General features: G+C 41.1%; 1 protein-coding gene across 6 annotated transcripts in view; it reads right to left on the minus strand.

Annotated features, from left to right (window-relative positions):
* Window positions 1-23,680, minus strand: part of LOC137095388 (BRD4-interacting chromatin-remodeling complex-associated protein-like) — a 120,574-nt gene extending 96,894 nt beyond the window's left edge. The window contains exon 1 of one of the 6 annotated variants that reach the window (XM_067461996.1): window positions 23,550-23,680. The gene's annotated coding sequence lies outside the window, so the exon portion shown is untranslated. The remainder of the gene's footprint in view (window positions 1-23,549) is intronic. The other 5 variants (XM_067461994.1, XM_067461997.1, XM_067461998.1 and 2 more) reach the window with 5 other exon arrangements.
* Between the last annotated feature and the right edge of the window lie 670 nt (window positions 23,681-24,350).

Raw genomic sequence — 24,350 nt, forward strand, 5'->3', positions numbered from 1 at the left:
TCAACTTAAGTCTGAAATGACTTGAAAGCACACAACAACAACAACAACAACAATTCTATCTCATCAGCCAAAAGCAGGCCCACACTTCCCATTGAAATACTAATAAGATTATATTTCTTAAAATTGTTCGTTTTACTTATTGTATGTGTAGTGTGCATAGGATTTCATTCACTTTTTTCAAATTATAATCTGGCCCTCAAACAGTTTGAGGGACTGTAACCTGGCCCTCTGTTTAAAAAGTTTGAGGATCCCTGGACTAGACAATGAGTATGGACGTTTTTAACAAGGAGACACTATGAATTTATATTTTATTGTATTGATTTGTTGAGTTTTTATTATATGTTATGTTTTTAATTGTATTTTTTACATTGTAAGCATTGAATTTTGCCCTGTTAATTGCCTTGAGTCGCCTATGGGCTGAGAAAAGGCGGTATACAAATACAGCAAATAAATAAATAAATACAACCCTCCTTGCATCCCTTCCCCGTGGTCTTCTCCCCTTCGTACAAAGCACACTAATTTAAGTAAATGTAGATAAATGGCAGATATAAAACAGAAATGTCTTGGAATTGAGCAAGGCTGGCCTTGTAATTAAAGTAGCTCAAAGCATTTGGTTTTGGCCAGCTGATCAAAGGGACTTTTTTCTCCAATTATTAAGAATCAAACACTTGAATCCAAAGTTGACTATCAAGCGAGAAAGGTCCTTCTAATCCACTCCAAAGAAAAGAGCAAAGTATGTCTTAGTCTAAAGGTTCAACTGGCCAACTGATGGGAAAGACTTTCCTCTCCAACACGCCTCTGTTGCTTAGGAACAGGAGTGATGAATGAAGAAGAGAGCCCATTGTTAAAGACTGCCAAAGCTGATGCACAAGGCATGTCAGAAGTTGGGAGAAGAGGACAAGTGAAGTGTCCATCCAGGGAGCATGGAGTCAGACGTAACGTGCACAGCAACAAGAGCAACTGGCTAGGACTTGGGAGTCAAGGACATAAAGAGAGGATACAGGAGAGAGGGTAAAGAGGGTGGGCCTTCATGAGGCAAGACAGAGTGGTAAGGAATTTCAGAAACCAAAGCATGTTGACTAGGGAAATGGTTCAGTACCATTTTAACATGGGGGAGGACAAATTTCATTCAATGCCTCTGACAAAGAAACTTTTAACCATGTCTTCTTATTGTCACCCAGCTCTCCATTTCCTCCTTGTCCTATGGCCAGCAAGTTTTTTTTAGAAGCATTGGGAGGATGGTGCTGGATAGCTGGAGACATACAGGCTTTCAGTGTCAGTGTGTATCTGCCTACAATGAGCTAGGTAAGAAAATAGTAGTTGCGTCCAGTATCCCTTACTGAACGATCATGAACAGTAAAAACAAAAACAGAGAGGAAATGGAAAAGCAGAAAAGCATGGTATCCGGTAGACTTCTGCAGGAGTCTACCGGATACCATGCAGCTGTGGACAAGTCTACATAGGGACCACCAAACGCAGCACCCAAACACGAATCAAGGAACATGAAAGGCACTGCAGACTACTTCAACCAGAGAAATCAGCCATAGAAGAGCACCTGATGAACCAACCTGGACACAGCATTTTATTTGAGAGCGCAGAGATGCTGGACCACTCTCACAACCACCGTGTCAGACTACACAGAGAAGCCATTGGAGTACACAAGCATGTGGACAGTTTCAACAGTCCTAAAGAGTCACACGTCTACCACCATCTTTTTGTGGATATCTAGGCCTCCTACAACAGCACAGAATTCCTCAAAGGATATCCTTCCATCACCATCTTTATCTGCATTGATTATGGGGGGGGGGGGGGGGGGCATGAGGATGGGTAAAATCTGGCTACCAGTATTAAAAAACTCTAAAATTACAACAGCAAAACAACAGAGAGGAAACAATCAGGGACATCTAATCACCTCTCAACAAAAGTTTGCTCTAGGCATTGTCAAACCATTATATGCTAATCAAGGTGGTCAGTTGAAACATTCACACCTAGCTCCAGCAGACAAGAGTCCTTTGTATCACCCTGGTCATTCCACAGATATATAAACCCTTTTTCCTAGTTCCAACAGACCTCACTACCTATGAGGATGCTGGTCATAGATGCAGGCAAAATGTCAGGAGAGAATGCCTCTAGACCATAACCATATAGCCCAAAAAAACCTACAACAACCCAAAAGCAGAAAAGCCTGGCTCTCTAGCTACCCCTCTCGTGTTAAACAGAAATAGATCTGTAAGTTTGAATTCCAAAACGGTGCTCATAAGAAAAGTGGAGGCTGGTGAAAAAAATGATGCATTTGGGAAGACTTTTAAGTGGTCTCTAGGAGGTGTCTGGTACCAAATAGTCGGTTAAATAAGTCAAGCCCAAGAACACATCCACGTCATTAACTGAGATATACCTGTAAAAAAAGGTAATGGTTTTCCCCTGACATTTAGTCCAGTCGTATCGGACTCTGGGGGGGGGGGGGGGGTCCATTTCTAAGCTGAACAGTCAGAGTTGTCCATAGACACTTCCAAAGTCATGTGGCCGGCATGACTGCATGAAGCACGGTTACCTTCCTGCCGGGGTGGTACCTATTGATCTACTCACATTTGCATGTTTTTGAAATGCTAGGTTGGCAGAAGCTGGGGCTGACAGCGGAAGCTCACGCCGCTCACCGGATTTGAACCTGCAACCTTTCAGTCAACAAGTTTAGCAGCTCAGCGGTTTAACCCATTGTGCCACGGGGGCTCTGAGATATACCTGTACCAATAGATAAATGATATTGGGATATACCTGTACCAATAGAGAAATGAGCCCCTGTGGCACAATGGGTTGAACCCAGGACTACTGACTGACAGGTCAGAATTTCTAATCTGGGGAGAACAAATTGAACTCTTTCTGTCAAATGCAGCTCCCCATGTGGGGACATGAGAGAAGCCTCTCACAAGGATGGTAAAACATCAAATATCCAGGAGTCCCCCAGGCAACGTCCTTGCAGACAGCCAATTCTCTCACACCAGAAGTGACTTGCAGTTCTCAAGTTGCTCCTGATATGAGAAAAAAACCCAATAGATGATCTTGTTCACGACTTGGGGACTGCATGTACATACTTTTTTTTAAAGACAAGGGAAACAGATGATCAAAACTGAAGGAAGTCAATGAGCACCGCCAAATTGTTTTGAAAGAGATGTGTGACTTTTGAATTAGATTTAGCCAAAGGATCTTTAGAGAACTTTGCCCATACTGACGGCACAAATCACTCTTCATCTGGCACTCTGCTGACACAAGACCATCGGAACAGATGGACAACCTATTTGGCAACTGTCATGTCAAAATTCACCCTCAGTTTTTTTTTTCCAGACTGGCTTGCTTTAAGGTATACCAGCAAGACAAAAGGGAATGAAGTTGTCAGCTCCGCATCTGATTGTTTTTGGCCTCTTTTTCTGACAGTCAGACACCTCCAGTTAATGGATAGATGAGAGGCAGCCATCTGGCGTAAGATCATGTAGACTAGGAAGATTTTCAGAAATCTAGATGAACTTGAATACCTCCTCGTCTCTATTCAGCATCATGTTTTTATTTGGATTATTCGGCCTCAAATAAGAGCACTAACAAAACCAAATGTTAAACAGAGGGAAAATAATGGAGGGAATGTTGCAGGTTTATTTCAGAAGCTAGTTTACACGTGGGGGGAAATACGTTAAATCTGTGATGGCCAGCTCTTACTGCTGCTTCTTTTTCATATCCTGTGTCTTTCTCTTTCTAATATAATGCTAGTCACCTGAGTTTTGGGGGGGGGGGGGGGTAGTGTAGACCACACCTAAAAAAGGCTAGCTTGTCTAAAAGGCAAGTTTGGATGACTGCTCTGTCACAATGTATCAGGTGTACTTCCTTGTGTGTACACTAAATTCTTCTGTGTGTGTGTGTTTGGTCAGGAGCAACTCGAGAAACTGCAAGTCACTTCTGGTGTGAGAAAACTGGCGTCTGCAAGGACGTTGCCCAGGGGACACCCAGATGTTTTGTTGTTATACTCTCCTTGTGGGAGGCTTCTCTCGTGTCTCTGGATGGGGAGCTGGAGCTGACAGAGGGAGCTCATCCGTGCTCCCCCCGGATTCGAACCTCCAACCTGTCAGTCTTCAGTCCTACCAGCACAAGGGTTTAACCCATTGCTTTGGTAGTTGTACTTGCTTTGGTAGATATACTTGCACTTTCTATTGAAAATTCAAAACACAGATTAAGCCCTTTTAGTTTATAATTATGACATAAGTCTCTTTTGAGGAAGATCACAGACCTGTTCTAATTATTTCCTTTATTTATTTTAGAATAATACATTCTCACTCTAAGGAAAAGCACCAGCTTGAAACACACAGAGGACACCTAATTCCCCACTTAATAGAGAGCAATGTCAGCACCCCGTTTTTATAACTAAGGTCACCCAGGATCTGGTAAGAAAGCTTTTCAAGCTGCACCCAACCTGCTTTTGATCTCATTTAAATAAAACCTTACTTCAAAAAATTATATTGGGACCATTGTTATCATTTTCTTAGCATGTTAGTTGTTAATATGGCTTTATTCGTTTGGAAGAAAGGAAATATTATTCTCATACTGTTGCTAGAAAACCAAAGAATGCAAGAAAGTGATTGTCATGCCCAAAATCACATGGGAAGCCGACAAACAAAATGTGGGTCGCTCACCCAAGGCTTGTATTCAAGGCAGTCAAGAAATTTCACATTGTTGGTTTAGTGCCCAACTAACACTGAAGGATTTTTATTATATCCCAACACTACACTGCTTGTAAAAGCTGGCAAGGGTTACTGAATCATGTCACCAGATCAGCCCTGTATTGGCCAACAAGTTCTTGAAGGAACAAGAAGGCAAAGTTGTGAATGGTTATATGCGTATCGTTCCTTTCTGGTGTATATACCCCTTGCTAGTTATACATGTTGTTTCAGAGTACAAAATGGTTCTTTGGCTAACATAGAGTCTTGGAAGAGACCCCGTGACCATCCAGTCCAACCCCATTCTGCCAAGAAGCAGAAAAACAGCATTCAAAGCACCCCCCACAGATGGTCATCCAGGCTCTGTTTGAAAGCCTCCAAAGAAGAAGCCTTCACCACACTCCACTGCTGAACAGCTCTCACAGTGAAGAAGTTCTTCCTAATGTTCAGGTGGAATCTCCTCTCCTGTAGTTGAAGCCATTGTTCTGTGTCCTAGTCTCCAGGGCAGGTGAAAACAAGTCCATTCCTTTGCCCTTTGACTTCCCCTCACATATTTATACACGGCTATCACGTCTCCTCTCAGCCTTCTCTTCTGCAGACTAACATTAACATCTGTATGCATCTCACCACTAGGATCTCTGGCATACTCTACAGACAAAAAAGTGCTACATGGCTGACATCTGAGACGAAAAGGAATACCTATAAGATATATAAAGATATATAAACCCCATTTTCCTCGTTTCCAACACACCTCACAACCTCTGAGGATGCCTGCCATAGATGCAGGCAAATCAACAGAAGATAATGCTTCTAGAACAGGGGTCCTCAAACTTTTTATACAGAGGACCAGGTCACAGTCCCTCAAACTGCTGGAGAGCCGGATTATATAGGAATGAATTCCTATATACACTGCACATATCTTATTTGTAGTGCAAAAAGCACTTAAAACAATACAATAATTAAAATGAAGAACAATTTTAACAAATATATAAACTTATTAGTAATTCAATGGGAAGTGTGGGTCTGTTTTTGGCTGATGAGATAGGATTGTTGCTGTTGTTGTTGTGCTTTCAAGTCGCTTCAGACTTAGATTGACCCTGAGCGAGGGCCGGGTAAATGACCTTGGAGGGCCGTATCCGGCCCTCGGGCCTTAGTTTGAGGACCCCTGATCTATATAAACAAAAATGTAATGTTCATTTGTGGGATTAACATAACTCAAAAACCAATGGATAAATTGACACCAAATGTGGACACAATACACCTATCAGGCCAGGGAGTGAACATCACTCATACAAATACTGAAAAACACCACAGAAGGGACTTAAAAAGCCAAAAAAACAAAAAATTCATTACAATGAATGCGCAAAACCACATATACAAAAATATATACACACACATATACACAAATACACAGCAGAAGAGACTTAAAAGAGACTTCTTGTTGTCGTTGTTGTTGTTGTGTGCTTTCAAGTTGCTTCAGACTTAGATTGAGCCTGAGTGAGGGCCGGGTAAATAACCTTGGAGGGCCGTATCCGGCCCTCGGGCCTTAGTTTGAGGACCCCTGTTCTAGAACATGGCCATACAGCCCAAAAAACCTACAACAACCCAATACCTATAAGTGTAATATAGTCTTTAACTGATTGATTGACGGATTGAATCAATCAATAAAATAAAACATCTAAAGATTAAACAAATGCAACGGAAAATACTGACAAAATGGTAGAGAACTCCCGTGCAATTGGCGCATATTACGAAAACGTGCCCAAAATTATGTTGGCGCAACTGCGGAAAAATAGGAACATACACCCACACTTATGTGGTGGCACTTTAAGAAATATATGTGGTGGTAATGCGAAAAAATCCAAAACTTCCATGAAATAATCAGGAAGGAGATGGAGGAGCTATTAGGGATAAATATAGAATGGAACAAGACTCAATTATTCACCCAGAAATTGTAAAGTAAAGGGAAATATAAAGAAAGTGAAGAAATAATAAAACACATGATAGAGGCAATCAAAGCCTCAGTAGCCCTGGGCTGGAAGGACCATAAGAAATGGGATGTAAAAACTGGGTACAAATATCTAGCCGATTACCTTCTCCAAGATTATATTAGCAAAAGAAAAAGTTACTATACGACGGGTCAAAGCATATGGAAGGGTCTCAATGACAGAATAAAGGGGAAAGATAAATATATGGTGTTACATAAGACTATTCTCATGATTGAACAATTGTAATAAATACAGCAAAAGTACTTAACTGTTCCTGGGCGGGGGGGGGGGGGGGGAGGCTGTGGTGGTGGTGGTGGGATTGGGGAAAATACTGTTATTCTGAATGTTAATTTCAATGATTGTATGTTTCTATGTATTATACAATAAAAAAACTTTTAAAAATATAGTCTTCAACTTTAGACACCCTATATCAATTGGTCCGCCGATCAATCACTTAGTAAAATTTGGCCTTATTAGTACAACCCTCAACTCTATTTCTCTTTCCTTCCCATATTTGTGACTGGAGGCCTGACTAACTAATTATTAGGACTACATTATTCAATTCTGGCTAAATTTCATTAGTTTCAAATCCATTTCTGTGCCTAAATAGCTTAGAAGAAAGATGGCTAATGTTCTGCCTCTTCCCATATGAATCTACTGCTATTTTTCATTCCTAACATCTGAATTACACTTGGTATGGAATGTGGGAAAGGCTGTCCTTATTGTTTGTCCTCATCAGTAAAACTCCCTGCCTGAAGCCTTACCCCCTTCTCTGGATTTTCCAATTAATGAAATTTTATTGGTATCTATTTTTTTATTTTGAAATGTACCATTAGTGGCTGCATTTTCCACCCTCGGCTTATACTCGAGTCAATACATTTTCCCAGTTTTTTGTGGTAAAATTAGGTGCCTTGGGTTATATTTGGGTCGGCTTATACTTGAGTATATACGATAAGTCCTCAGAGGAAAAGCATAATGTACATTGTGATGGCACTTTAAGAAATATAGTAAGAAGAACTTGTGATGCAATATACATCTTGTGTTTCCATTCCTCCCAAATGTTTTATTAACTTATTATTTATTTACAGTATTTATATTCCACCCTTCTCACCCCGCAGGGGACACAGGGCGGATTACAATGTACATATTTATTATTTATTTACAGTATTTATATCCCACCCTTCTCACCCCACAGGGGACTCAGGGCGGATTACAATGTACATATACATGGCAAGCATTCAATACCATAGACACACAACAAATATAGACAGACACAAAGAGGCTATTTAACATTCCAGCTTTTTTCATGAGGGTATTCTGGCCACCAGAGAAGCTGTCGCTTCACCGTCCATTTGTGACACTGATGAAGTACTTCCTCATTCCTTGCATGCTTGCTGAAGATTTTTATGGCGTTGTAAATTAGCCTCCTCGCATAAGCAGTACCTAAATTTCCTACTTGACAGATGCAACTATCTTTTGGGCTGCAAAGGAACAGCAAGCTACCCAAATTGGTTGGAAGCTCACTCTGACCCGGGCTCATGAACAATAGTGATCTTAATGCAGCTGACAGCTGCGCCACAGTCCCGGTGCCCAACCTTACCCAGCCTTAGATGCACAGAGTGTACAGCATCTAAAACATTTTTAAGAACAATACACAAAATTAAACAAGACATACATGGGGATAAGGATGTGTGGCCATTACTGCTGTCCACTGGCAGACCTAATAGCCTGGCTCTGTGCTGCTCTCCTTCACACGTCCTGTTCCCCCCCCCCCCCCATACACTCACACTATAATAGGCTCAGAGAAACTATGGCAAACAGGAGGTCAAGGTACAAAGATCTTTGAGGGAAAGACTGTGAAAAAGGTACATTGCAAGTTGTGATATGTACAGAAGGCAGCTGCGCTTAACCATCAAAAGACACATGGTGCTAAAAGGGTGTGCAGTCCCCAGCTTCTAAAAGAAATAGCAAGAAAGCACTAACTGGTGGGATCCAATTGCAAAAAGAATTAAACAGGGAAAAGTAAAACGCAGGCCTGCTTAAAAGCTAACAGCACTATAGATGGCTAACAGATGAGGTAGGTGATATAGAGCATTGCTCAAAGCATCAAGGAACAATAAGCAGGGAGTAATAAGAAGGGGGGAAATGTGCAGCCTTTCCACTGATAGTGAACATACTTACAAAATACACAAATATTTACCATTTGTTCATTTTGTTTTCAAACACTGAAAGAACCTTCAACTACGAATGATTAATTATTATGATTTTTGCTGGATTGATGTCTAACCTATTAGTATACACAAAGTGGCCCCTAAAGGATTGGCTGACACATAGTTAAGAAAATCCCTCCGAGGAAAGAGTCCCCAATGTAACAGGTTTATTAAGTTTCCTATTTAATTGCATTAAAAGTATGCAGTTATACTCTCCAATGACTCCGGTGCCTTGGAGTAAATTATCCCAGAGTTATTAATGTCTGGATTGTAAGATTTAGACTTTATCAACATGGCTGGTGGAGATTAGGGGAGGGGAATCTTCCAATAGCAAGCGGCATTTGAGTTTCTTTTAGTGCTGTTTCTGGCAATGGAATAAGAGCTCTGGAGGTTAAACAGCATGATCCAGAATCAATTTAATCTTGAGATAAAATTAAAGTTAAAAATACAACCCAAATCTTCTAAAATAGTACGATGAAGAGAACAAGATTCTTCTTACAACATTACCTGGCTAAATTTTGCAATTCCATGGCTTTTTAGGAAACGCAGACTTGAGGCCCTTCCACACAGCCCTATATCCCAGAATATCACAGCAGAAAATCCCACATTATCTGAGTGTGGACTCAGATAACCCAGTTCAAAGCAAACATTGTGGGATTTTCTGCTTTGATATTCTGGGATATAGGGCTGTGTGGAAGGCCTCTTAGAAGTTGTTGTTTCTTCTTCATTGCTCAATTTTCAGACGACCAAAACCGATACAGTTTTGTAAGTTCTGCTGGAGGTACATTTTTCCCTCTCTTCTGCAAATTCCAGAGTATAGAACCTCATTCAATACAATGTTCATAGCCTGCTATGTTTCCTGGGTGGGGGGTTGGGAAGAGAACTCCAAAAACACAAAGGAACCAGTTCACATTTAGTTGTACATGGTCTTTCTGTAACTAGATAGATAATATAGGATAAACATCACATTCAGAGTATAACTATTAACTATAGTTTACTTCTTGGGAAGAGAGCAATGACCAATCTTGATAAAATAGCGAAGAGTAGACACATCACACTGTTAAAGAGATCCACATAGTCAAAGCCATGGTATTCCCTGTAGTAACCTACGTATGTGAGAGCTGGACCTTAGGGAAGGCTGAGCGAAGGAAGATAGATGCTTTTGAACTGTGGTGTTGGAGGAAAACCCTGAGAGTGCCTTGGACCACAAGAATGATCAAACCAGTCCATCCTCCAGGAAATAAAGCCCGGCTGCTCACTGGAGGGAAGGATATTAGAGGCAAAGATGAAGTACTTTGGCCACATCATGAGAAGACAGGAAAGCTTAGAGAAGACAATTATGCTGGGGAGAATGGAAGGAAAAAGGAAGAGTGGACGACCAAGGACAAGATGGATGGATGGTATCCTTGAAGTGACTGGCTTGACTCTGAAGGAGCTGGGGGAGGTGATGGCCGACAGGGAGCTCTGGCGTGGGCTAGTCCATGAGGTCGCAAAGAGTCGGAAGTGAATGAACGAATAGACAACAACAAACTCTACCAACCTTGTCCCCCGGCCTGGTCATTTGAAGAGGATGAAGTGGACTATAATACAAATACTTCTGAATATCACACTATGGTATAACTCAAATCAAATGTCAAAAAGAGCTTCAAAAACAAGACCTGCTGTTTTGATATTAACACTTTTGCACCTAAAACCCAACAACAACAGAAAAGCTGCAAAGGTTGCTTTTGCAGTGCTTTACTTAGCTTCTACTTTTTATCTTGTGCCTCTGGCCAATGTGTTCTACCTCTGGCCAATGTCTTTAATCAAAGGTTGGATGCCATCCTATCAGGGGTCTTTTAGCTTCTATCTCTACATGGACAGGATTTAAAGAGATGACCCTTTCTATGATTCTATCACAGTAGAGTCTCGCTTATCCAATATAAATGGGCTGGCAGAACGTTGGATAAGCAAAAATGTTGGATAATAAGGAGAGATTAAGAAAAAGCCTTGACTGAATGCATGAACAACAAACAAGAAAAAGTCTATTAAACATCAAATTACTTTATGATTTTACAAATTAAGCACCAAAGCATCACGTTTTACAACAAATTGACAGAAAAAGCAGTTCAATTCACAGTAACGTTGTGTAGTAATTACTGTATTTACGAATGTAGCACCTCAACATCATAATGTATTAAAATAAATGTGGATTCGGGCGGGAGGTAGACTGCGATGGATAATACAGAATGCTGGATGAGCGAAAGTTGGATAAGTGAGACTCTACTGTATTCTAAGTGAGTTCTTCTTCTTTTCTGCTAAATACAAAATCAAGAATTGAAAAGAACGGGATTTTTTAAAAATTATTTTAAGACGTGTCACATGGAACTTTGGAATTCTGTAGAAATTTTCCAGGGTTTCCACGTTAGATCAGTAGAAACACGCAGCAAGTTTCAGGACATCTTAGGCATGACCTAGGATACCCCCTCGGTTTGTGTAGTGTGTAGTGGTCAGGCTCATCTGGTTTCATTTATGCTCTCCTAAACAAACTACATAGGTTGAATTCTCTTAGTTGAGAATAGAAAGTTTGACCTCTTATGATTTACAGATCTGAAGAAAACAACTGGAACTAATTAGCACATTACAAGTTTTATTCTCATTGGCAATTACACTAGAATATATCCCACAAACAATCACAGTAAAGGATGATCTCATGTAATTGTAACTCTCACCTCCTTGCTCTCACCAAGTAGATGTGTTTGCTTCTAAGCAAGGTTTTAAGTGTGGATTCATAAACATCTGGTTGCAGTTCCCTCTGTCAGTAGTTTTAGTAGCTTAATATAGTAAGATTTTGTGACAATATTAAACACTATTGGATTAGAAAAAAAAAAACACATGCCTTTTCTAGCCTAAGTCTATAGCAGGGATCCTCAAAATACGGCCCTCCAAGGTCATTTATCCGGCCCTTGCTAAGTCTGAAATGACTTGAAAGCACACAACAACAACAACAACAATCCTATCTCATCATCCAAAAGCAGGCCCAGACTTCTCATTGAAATACTAATAAGTTTATATTTGTTAAAACTGTTCTTCATTTTAATTATTGTATTGTTTTAAAGTGTTTTTGCACTACAAATAAGATATGTGCAGTGTGCATAGGAATTCATTCATGTTTTTTTCAAATTATAATCCGGCCCTCCAACAGTTTGAGGGACTGTGACCTGGCCCTCTGTTTAAAAAGTTTGAGGACCCCTGGTCTATAGGATGGAGATAGGTAGGAAACATCTATATATATAAATTTGTTAGGGGCATCCAACGAGGAAACAAAACTCAAAAAACCCCCAACGAAACTTAACCAAAATTCCCATGCCCATAACACAACCCACAAGGTACAAACATATCTACTCAAAATGAAAAACAACACAACAACACACTCACAAAACGGCAAAACAACAAAACTCAAAAATCCCCCAACGAAACTTAACCAAAATCCCCGTGCCCATAACACAACCCACAAGGTACAAACATATCTACTCAAAATGAAAAACAACACAACAACACACTCACAAAACGGCAAAACAACTGAGCATGCACATTGGCGCCCAGCCGCAAGTTCCCTGGCGCGCGCACATGGCCTTCCGGCCAACGTTCCCTCTGCGGAAACCATGCCCACTCCAAGCCCCGCCGCGCCGCTTCCCGCACACACCCCCCCCGCCGCACACACACACGCAACCCCACGCTCCATCACTCCCCCCGCCGCCGCATACACACACGCAACCCCACTCCCCCCGCCGCCACACACACACACACACAACCCCACGCTCCATCACTCCCCCCACCGCCGCACACTCTTTATCAGGACAAAGAAAAAAGAATGGCACAATTTCTTTATCATTCTTGGAATGCACAGGAACTTCATTTCAGTCCTTGTGATAAATCCCGGTTTTGTAACTTTTAGAGCAGGGGTTGGAATAATGCAGCCTGAGATATGTTGTTGGACCGCAACTTCCATCAGTCTTAACGAATAGCCCCCGGTGGCACAGTGGGTTAAACCCCGTGCCGGCAGGACTGAAGACCGACAGGTTGCAGGTTCGAATCCAGGGAGAGGCGGATGAGCTCCCTCTACCAGCTCCAGCTCCTCATGCGGAGACATGAGAGAAGCCCCCCTCAAGGATGATAAAACATCAAATCATCCAGGCATCCCCTGGGCAACGTCCTTGCGGAAGGCCAATTCTCTCACACCAGAAGCGACTTGCAGTTTCTCAAGTCGCTCCTGACACGACAAAAAAAAATCACAACAAATAGTGAAGAATACAGAATCAATACATTGGAACATCATCTACAGCAGTGGTTCCCAACCAGGCCTGCAGCTTGGGGGGGGGGGGGGGGGGTAGGGGTTCAACCCCCCCCCTTGAAGTTTTTCAGGTTAAAAACAACAACCTTTTTTTTGTTTTTTTGGCCTTACTAACCTTGCATACCTTGTATTTTATACCTTTTATGGAGCAATAAGAGTCTTTGAACTGTATTAAAAATGTTGTTGTTGTGTTATCGAACTACTCTTCATTATTTACTAAAAAAAGTGTCAACCCCCCCCCCCCCCCGAAATCTTTTCTGGCTATGGCCCTGTTTTTGTTTTTTTTTTTTACCAAGTAGCACTTGATCAGGGACCACTCTCCAACATTAGTACCAAAAGAGTTACAAATCGGTTTTTGGTCAACTTCAGATGTGGTTTGGTTATTTGGCGTGGTGATTCAGAAATTTGCATGGGATAGACCACATCATCTCTAGTTTCTGATACAGAATATATGCCATTCAATAGTTGCCATCTGCTCGCCTACAGAAAACCATTTGTAATAAGTCTTGGCACTATATAAGAGCGTTTCGCAAGACCAGTCGCTCTCGTTGCAACGGTAAGGCTGTGGAACATATTTTAGTTCTTGCAGAGTAGACCACTGGTGGCCCATGGACCACAGGTTGGGAACCACTGATCTACAGGCTGGGTGTTATGGCCAATTCAATACATGCTTTCCTGGCATTGTGAAGTTCCAGTTCTTTCAGACAGGCCAAACCAACAATCCACTGGCATTGCTGATTTCACCTACTGTCCCATGATTATATTTTCATGATTGCTTTGAATATTTTCTACTTCTATATTGTTTCATATTCAGTGCAATAATTCTCAAATGCAGGGACATAATATTGCATTGGAGAGTTAAATGTTTCAAATGAATGGTCCTGTAATTGCCTACTGAGGGAATTCACCAATTGCGTTTTTGTAGGATGTATTGATTTTAATTGAGTTTCTAAGCCTTAACTCATGTACTGGTATTTTGTGAACATGAGTTTTTATCAATTGATAAGTAATATATTGGTTGTAAAGGTGGTATACCTACGTTCTGATGACATAATCCAAAAGCTTGGGTTAAGCAGTATATCCAGCTTTTATATCTTTTCAGAGATAAGATGGAAGAATGTGAAATTCAAGGCTTTTGGTTTTGTTCTATGTTCATACATAAGGAAACTAGGCATGGCACTTACTGACAAAAGTCATAATCCAATACAGAGATTGGACAAAAATCCTGGACCTCCTGAACCAATGGAAACAGTGTTTGCCCAGGAGACAAAAATTGAATGTCTACCCTGAGTGGCTGATAAACTGAATGGCAAGAAAGAAGAGCAGACTTTTATGTGCATTATATCCATATTTCATCCATAATATAATAAATGTAAGGGAGAAATTATGGTAAGCATTTATTTTCTGTCTTTTATTCCATGACGTTTTAGGCACACTGATGTTTTTCCTTCGTCTGAGAACCTTCTAGAAGCCACACATTGCATCTTCTGCTACTACTTACTGCTAAAGACTAACTTATAAAATTTCCCTGTTTTACTGTTAGTAAAACACAACACCATAGAAAGGGGGGAAGATATAAAGTGGTCAGTATAGACAAAAGTCAGTGCACAAATATGCTACCACAGGTCTATGTACACAAAAAGGAATAATAGATACAAGAGTTGGAAGAAATTCCCAAGGACTATCTACTCTAGTGGTACCAAATCTGTGGTCCATGGACCACCAGTGATCCCCAAGAACTAAAATATGGTCCGCGGCCTCACCATTACTACATTATTGAAACGAGAGTGACTGGTCTTGCAAAAAACCCTTATAGTGCCTTATAGTGCTGAGGCAACTGTAATGTTGGGAGGGGAGAGGCTGACTATCAATGAAAGGCACCACAACAAGCCTCCTGACTGCTGCTTCTCCTCCTCCCTCCCCAAACAGAGCCATGGAAGCAGGGGTGCCTTGGTGTCTTCATTTTTAGGCCCATTCCTGGGATTATTTGGGTTCTGATTCAGAAAAGTGCATTAGATAGAACACACCACCTATAGGGTTCTGACTCAGCTTACTTGTCCGAATGCATCTCCCTCTATGACCCACCTCGCAGTTTAAGATCATCCGGGGAGGCCCTGCTCTCACTCCTGCCAGCGTTGCAAATATGTCTGGCAGGGATGAGAGACAGGGCCTTTTCGGCTGTGGCCCCCCACCTGTGGAACTCGCTTCCCACTGAGGTAAGATCGGTTTCATCCCTCCAGTCATTTAGGAAGAAATTGAAGTCATGGTTCCAGGACCAGGCTTTTGGACAATAGGCATACTTTGGATATGGAATTGGATATGGAATTGACTGGAATGGTGATACGGCTATTAATACTGTTTTTTATTGTTTTAATGTTTTACTTATTGTTTTAATTGTTATTATATTGCTCTGTTATAGGTATTGGCATCGGATTGCTGCCAAATATAAGCCGTCCTGAGTCCCCCTTTGGGGGTTGAGAAGGAACGGGATAGAAATACTGGAAATAAATAAATACATAATAACATCAGCTCTAGATTTTATTTTATTTTTTTTGTGGCTCGGTAAATGGCGACTACTGGATGGCATATGTCCTGTATCAGAAACTAGATCAGATGTGGTCTATCCAATGCAATTTTCTGAATCAGCATCAAAAATAACCAAACCGAATCTAAAGTTGATGAAAAACTGATTTGTAACCCTTTTGGTACTAATGTTGGAGAGTGGTCCCTGGTCAAAGTGGTCCCTGGGCAAGTGGTCCCTAGTCAAAAGAAGGTTGGGAACCACTTGTATAGACCAAAGTCAATGCACAAACATGCTATCAATGCACAAACATGCTACCACGGCTCTATGTGCACAAAAAGGAATCACAGATACAAATGGTGACATAACTCCCAAGGACTATCTACTCAGGGCAGGTAAAACCTATGTAAAGCATGCCTGAGAGTTGGCTATCCACCCTCTATTTTCAAAAAATCCTCCTGATGAGGCAGTCTATTCCACGAGCAAACCACTCTTACCACTAGAAAGTTCTTCCTCATGTTTTGTTGTGATCGCCTTTCTGATAATTTGAATCTACTGGTTCAAACCCTATCATGTGAGGTAGCTGAAAACAAGTTCACTTCATCTTCCACACAGCAAGTGGTCAAATACTTAAAGATGGCTACCATGCCACCTCTTGGTCTTCTCCTCACTAAACTCAATCGACTCCAACAATTCCAGACTCTTCATCATCTTGGTCTTCCTTCTTTAGACACATTCTAGTTTAGTGACATCCTTTTTAAACTGTGGTGTCCTGAACCAGTGACATCCAACCACATCAGAACAGAGTAAACTATTCCGTATCTTGATCTGGACACTATACTTCCATTGATATAGTCTGAGGGTGCAATGGATTTATTTTTTTTTTGCTAACAATTCATACCACTGCCTTAACTTAAAATTACAATTAATAAATTACAAAATTGTATATTATTCAAGAGAAAGCAAGACACACATAGCAGAAAACAACCAATTCAGAAGGTTCAAAGCCAATGTCTAAATCCTACTGTCAGTGAGAACTAGAGTAAACGCAAAAAGCAATAGGATTCACCTACATGTTGACTCACATTTAACAATATATTTAGGTCTGTTCTTTTTGGATTTAGGATTTACAGCAATGTCTTCAATAAGTATAAAAATAATTCACACACAAAAAATCCTCCTTGAAGTAGATCCACAGTTTGAACAGGGCCAAAGCAAAAGCTCTCTTCTGAATCCCAACCAGTGATAACTTCACCATTTTTAGAACATGGAGAACAGCCAAGATATTAAGAGGCAAGTAGAGTCGTATGGGACAAGATTATCCTTTGCATATCATGGACGCAAACCATGTTGACATTTTTAAAGGTCATAACCAACACTTTGAGTTGTACCCAGAAACAAAAGGAAGCCAGAAAAGACTGTAAAATCAGTACCAAAGGTTCTTGAAGCCAAACACCCATCAATTATTATATTGTATTATGTTTTGGATCAGGGAAATTTCTGAAGACACTTCAAAGGCATCCTGCACCCCATACATAGTTTGTCATAATAATCTACCCAGAAATTATTAAAGGCATGGCAAGTTTGGACTTTCCCAGTAACGGGTAGAGCAGACATATTCTGGCCTAACTTCATCAAAAGCATCTTTGCTTCCAGACATAACCTTATAATCCAAGTGCAAATCAAGACTTGTCACTCCGTGATTTTTCAAGTTGAGTGTTACCCTAAATCAGGGGTCTTCAAACTAAGGCCCAGGGGCCCCTGCTCAGGGTAAACCTGAGTCTAAAATGATTTGAAAGCACACAACAACAACAACAACAACAGCAACAACTATCCTATCTCATCAGCCAAAAGCAGGCCCACACTTCCCACTGAAATACTAGTAAGTTTATATTTGTTAAAATTGTTCTCCATTTTAATTATTGCACTGTTTTTAAGTGTTTTTTTTTTGCACTACAAATAAGATATGTGCAGTGTACACAGGAATTCATTCATGTTTTTTTTTTCAAATTATAATCCCGCCCTCCAACAATTTGAGGGACTGTGATCTAGCCCTCTGTTTAAAAAGTCTGAGGACCCCTGTCCTAAATACTGATGCACCACTATTTCCTAAAAAATAAGCAACACTATTAGACCTGGATTAAGCTTCATTTTTTTTGTCCTTGCCCAATCTGTTACCACTTCCAAGCATTTACTATTAACATTTACTAATACGTATTAAATATGGGAGCTGCATTTATAGATCAGTATTACCTGAACAACTCTCCTGCTCTCTTTGTATAAATATCAAAACACATAATCAAAACTCTTGGTTGGGGAAGATGCATTACCCTATTATTCATCAGATCCTTAGACTGGCCATCAAAACACACAGCCCATCAGACACTATTGAGCTGCAACTCCCAGCATTCCTCACTACTACCTATGCTGAGTAGCTAGGGCTGCTGGGAGTTGCAGTCCAAACAATACCTAGACTTAATGGCACAACTTCCTCTTTCAGACTATCTCAAGCATCCTACAATTCAAAGAAGAAACATTCCAGGGTTTCTATTTATTTTCTTCTTGTTATGTAGTTAAGGAAGCCTGGTCTTTTTACGTTGTATAATATATAGTTAAAGGGGTAGTATTGGCATTGAAAGTAAGAAATTCAATTCCAACTAAAATAGCACAAATTCCATATTTTCATGTTTTCAATGAACTCTTTTTTTCTCCCAAAACATTCATAGCTGTCAATGATGACGAATCCCCTCTAGTTTCCACTTGACTTAATAGAATGGATCCACACCAACTGGTACACAATAATTTGGCACACATACAACAAAGCAAACTATGACAATTCCAAAAAAGCATCTATGGGGAAGGGGAGGGGGACCACTCTTATATAATGCTTTCTAAAAAGGAAAGGAAAAGAAAGGTTCAAATTTCAGCATAACAAGAAAAAAAACTGGATCTCCATTTTTAAGGGAATTAGTTAATCACAACTGCTGCTATTGATCTATTTCTTAATAGCATAAGAACAGCTGAACAACTGTTTCAGCAAATACATGAAATAAAATTAAAATGCTATCTAATGATTCTGACAGCAAAACCTTAAACTTAACCAAATTTTCAGAACTGCCTGAAAAATTTCTATAGGCCTTGCTTCATAATAAATGTATTCACGATCACAGGGAAAATAATGTCATCTATACACATTTATAATCAGGTAATTTTAGTGCAATAGCTAACTGGCCAAATGCTTAAGTAAATATTCTGGATTCCAGCAGTTAATAGAACCAGAATTATAAACAAAATCAATTTCAATCCAGGCAGGAATCAGACAGACCTTGAAGCTGCAAGGCTTTGCAATGCTAATCAAGGTTATTAATTGCAACATCCACACTTGCTCCCACACAATTGCCTCTTTTTCCCACCCTGGACATTCCACAGATATATAAACCTCCCTTGCTTAGTTTCCAATATACCTCACAACCTCTTAGGATGCCTGCCATAGATGAGGGCAAAGCATCAGGAGAGACTGCTTCTGGAACATGGCCATACTGCCCAGAAAACTCACAGCAACCCAGTGATTCCGGCCATGAAAGCCTTCGGCAATACAATCCCAAGCCATATCACTATATGTTTTAATTTTAGATCGTACTATTACTTGTAAATAACACAAAATACTTTAAAAAAAAGAAACAACCTAAAATTAATTCTCTTTAGGAATTAATATTAAGATCTTCCAAGTGGTATGGCCAAACTTGTTAAAATCCACCATTCCGAAGTCCACTCCAACAACAACAACAAATAATACATTTCAGTCCAGTTTCTGGTCTCCAGGAACCTTTCATTAACATTAATTTTAACCATATAATATTTTGATAAATATCACTACTACTGAAAATACGTCACTCAAGGGATGTTCATAGAACATGAATAAGATTACAGAAGCAAATGACCAAATTCAGTTGTAACATTGAAACTAAAGTTTCAGGTGTGAGTGGAGGGGGGTCTTCTTTTTTTTTTGTTTACTTCGGTTTTACAAAACATATATAGACTGATCTTTTGTGTGTTTTACTTCATTTATTACTATGAACTCTAAGGTATGTGAGGGTCACTCTGGATAAACTCCACAAGAGTAACTAAGTTGGACTACTATCGGGGCATACAGAAAGATAGGACAAGGTGGAGAAATAGTAGACTTCTTGTTTTCATGGCACTATGCGGCTTTCCTCTTGAACCATATCAGTATAAAACAGGCATGCAATAGATTGCGGGGAAGGCCAGAAGCCCAAGTCTGAGATTTTGTAAAGAGGAGGTTGGGGGCAGATTGGCAGAAGATAAACCTACTCTTGCTAGGTCTTCATTTATGGAACGTTAAGTATTAGGATACAGCATTTGGTAGCAATAATCACTTAGAGAAGAAATAGTAGACTTCTTGTTTTCATTGCACTGTGCAGCTTTCCTTGGGAACCATATCAGTACAAAACAGGCAGGCAATGGGTTGCGGGAGAAGGCCAGAAACCCAAGTTTGAGATTTTGTAAAGAGGAGGTTGGGGAGATTGGCAGAAGACAAACCTACTCCTGCTAGGTCTTATTTTATGAAACACTAGTCGTCCCCTGCCACGCATTGCTGTGCCCAGTCTGTGTATATGTGTTTTGTGTGTCTGTATATTTGTGTATATATGTGTGTTTGCATATATGTGTGTGGTTTTGCGCATGCGTTGTAATGTAATTTTTGGTTTTATGGCTTTTAAAGTCTCTTCTGCTGTGTTTTTCAGAGTTTTATGAGTGATGGTCACTCGTTGGCCTGATAGGTGTCTTGTGTCCAAATTTGGCATCAATTCGTCCAGTAGGTTTTGAGTCATGTTACTCCCACAAATGAACATTACATTTTTATTTATATAGATATGTGTTGGGATAGCCCAGGCATGGGCAAACTTCAGCCCTCAAGGTGTTTTGGACTTCAACTCCCACAATTCCTAATAGCCTAGGATAGCATTTGGTAGCAATAATCACTTAGAGAAGAAATAGTAGACTTCTTGTTTTCATTGCGCCGTGCTTCCCACTTGAACCATATCAGTACATAACAGGCAATGGATTGCGGGAGAAGGCCAGAAGCCCAAGTCTGAGATTTCATGAAGAGGAGGTTGGGGAGATTGGCTGAACATAAACCTACTCCTGCTAGGTCTTCCTTTATGGAAGATAAGTGTTAGGATATAGCATTTGGTAGCAATAATCACTTAGAGAAGAAATAGTACACTTCTTGTTTTCATTGCTCTGTGTGGCTTTCTCTTGAACCATATCAGTACAAAACAGGCAGGCCAGAAGCCCAAGTTTGAGATTTTGTAAAGAGGAGGTTGGGGACAGATTGGCAGAAGATAAACCTCCTCCTGCTAGGTCTTCTTTTATGGAACACTAGCTGTCCCCTGCCACGCGTTGCTGTGGCCCAGTCTAAGTGTATGTGTGTCTATATATTTGTGTATTTGTATATATGTATGTGGTTTTGTGCATGTGTTGTAATTTTTGTTTTTTGGCTTTTAAAGTCTCTTCTGCTGTGTTTTTCAGTGTTTTATGAGTGGTGATCACTCATTGGCTTGATAGGCGTATTGTGTCCAAATTTGGTGTCAATTCGTCCAGTGGTTTTTGTGTTATGTTAATCCCACAAACGAACTTCTTGTTGTCATTGCATGTGCGGCTTTCCTCTTGAACCATATCAGTGCAAAACAGACAGGTAATGGATTGCAGGAGAAGGCCAGAAGCCCAAGTTTGAGATTTCATAAAGGGGAGGTTGCGGACAGATTGGCAGAAGACAAACCTACTCCTGCTAGGTCTTCCTTTATGGAACGTAAGTATACGGATAGCCTGGGCATGGGCAAACTCTGGCCCTCCAGGTATTTTGGACTTCAGCTCTCACAATTCCTAACATAGCATTTGGTAGCAATAATCACTTAGAAAAGAAATAGACTTCTTGTTTTCATTGCTCTGTGCTGCTTCCCTCTTGAACCATATCAGTACAAAACAGACAGGGAATAGATTGTGGGAGAAGGCCAGAAACCCAAGTCTGAGATTTCATGAAGAGGAGATTGGGGAGATTTTTCCGAACATAAAACTACGCCTGCTAGGTCTTCCTTTATGGAACATAAGTGTTAGGATCTAGCATTTGGTAGCAATAATCACTTAGAGAAGAAATAGTAGACTTCTTGTTTTCATTGCTCTGTACTGCTTCGCTCTGGAACCATATCAGTACAAAACTGGCAAGCGATGGATTGCGGAAGAAGGCCAGAAAGAAGCCCAAGTTTGAGATTTCATGAAGAGGAGGTTGGCGAGATTGGCCGAACATAAACCTACTCCTGCTAGGTCTTCCTTTATGGAACATAAATGTTAGGATATAGCATTTGGTAGCAATAATCACTGTGAGAAGAAATAGTAGACTTCTTGTTTTCATTTCATTGTGCTGCTTCCCTCTTGAACCATATCAATACAAAACAGACAGGCAATGGATTGCGGGAGAAGGCCAGAAGCCCAAGTTTGAGATTTCATGAAGAGGAGGTTGGGGAGATTGGCCGAACATAAATCTACTCCAGCTAGGTCTTCCTTTATGGAACATAAATGTTAGGATATAGCATTTGGTAGCAATAATCACTTAGAGAAGAAATAGTAGACTTCTTGCCTCTAGAACATGGCCATATAGCCTGAAAAAACCCACAAGAACCTAGTGATTCCAGCCATGAAAGCCTTCGACAATACAGTAGACTTCTTGTTTGATTGCGTTGTGCTGCTTCTCTCTTGAACCATATCAGTACAAAAACAGACAGGTAATGGATTGCGGGAGAAGGCCAGAAGCCCAAGTTTGAGATTTCATGAAGAGGAGGTTGGGGACAGATTGGCAGAAGCCAAACCTATCCTTTTAAAAAAAAATCCAGACTCCAACAATCATGTTTCCACACACGGCCTGAATAAAAATATCCCTGTGCAGACACCACAAACACTAGATTTCCCCCTTTTTCAATCAGACACCACAGCAAATAAATAAATCCTTTTTTGCTTTTCCGGCCTTGCATTTGGCGAGATAAACAAACCAGAGACCTCCTATCTATCTACTAGGGATACTAGGGATGGGGGGAGGGCACTCTTTTGCATTTATTTTGGAAATGGGGGGGGGGGATGGGGGGATTTCCCTTTCCAATCTGACACCACAGCAAATAAATAAATCCTTTTTTGCTTTTCCGGCCTTGCATTTGGTGAGATAAACAAACCAGAGTCCTCATATCTTATCTACTAGGGGTGGGGGGAGGGCACTCATTTGCATTTATTTTGGAAATGGAGGGGAGGGGAACTGGGGGGGGGGGGGAGAGAGAGGTGGAGAGAAGCAAAACAGAAGATGCCTTTACTGCCAGGAAACCAATCAATTCCTCCCCACTCCTTCCAGAGGACACATCCTGGTCTCCCCCCATTATTCTAGAACCTGGAGGGGTCTACCAAGGAAGAGGGGAGGGCTCAGGGTGGGGGAGGTTACCCCCCAACAACACCCCCCTCCCTCAAGGATTAGAAAGGAAATGTATTCTCAATTTTTGGGGAAAAATAGGAAGGGGCCCCAATGGATAGAGAAGAGGTCTCTGGTTGTGTGCAGACAGAGGGATAGGAGGCTGCTTGTGGGGGAAGCAATGGGGAGGGAGCCGAGGAGGGGGAGGGGGGCCAGGGTTGTTTTTTCCTTCCTCCCCCCGGTGTTGTTTCCTCGCCCTGTCACAGCCCTGAGCCGCAGGTAGAGAGAGTTAAGAGATTTAAAGAGAAATTGCTACATTGTAACAAACTCACCGTGATGTTTGAGCAGCAGTCAGCGCGGGGTCTCCGAGACATCCCCGCACGGGCTCCCGAGGCAGGACCCCAGCAAGGCACAGGCTCATAGCGGGCCAGCGCAATGCCTGACTGCAAAGCACACCATAGATTACAACAGGGGAGCCAAAGCAAGGCGGGTTAAAAAAATAAAACAAAAGGAAATATAGAAAGCAAAAGTGGGAAAGGTTACTAAAAAAATACAATTTTTTTTCCAAAGGCAAATATTTTTTTCCCCCTCTTCCACTTAATTTGCATTTTGTGTGGCTCCGCCCCCTCCCTCTTTCAAAATAGCCACACGGGCACGCGCGCGCACGCACGCTCTCGGGAGAAGACATCATCGCCCGCCGGGGCTGTCAAGCGAGGTGGGAGGGGGGAATTAAAGGGGCCGCGCACCTTGAGTAACCTTCACTATTAGCATCTCTAGGGAGGGCGGGGAGAGAAGGAGACCCCCTCCTGGAGGGACAAGGAAGGAGGGGATACTAAACAACAACAACAACACCCTCACTACCTCTGAAGATGCTTGCCATAGATGCAGGCGAAACGTCAGGAGAAATGCCTCTAGAACATGGCCCTATAGCCCGAAAAAACCTACAAGAACCTAGTGATTCCAGCCATTGAAAGCCTTCGACAATACAACAACAACAAAACTTTATTTATATACCGCTCTATCTCCCTGAGAGCAGTTTCCAAGTAACATCACAAATACATACAAAGTAAACAACATAATTGTGCTTATAATATAATATGTTGTTGTTCATTCGTTCAGTCGCCTCCGACTCT

Source organism: Anolis sagrei, chromosome Y (genome assembly GCF_037176765.1).
Source record: "Anolis sagrei isolate rAnoSag1 chromosome Y, rAnoSag1.mat, whole genome shotgun sequence".
NCBI classification, from domain to species: Eukaryota; Metazoa; Chordata; class Lepidosauria; order Squamata; family Dactyloidae; genus Anolis; species Anolis sagrei.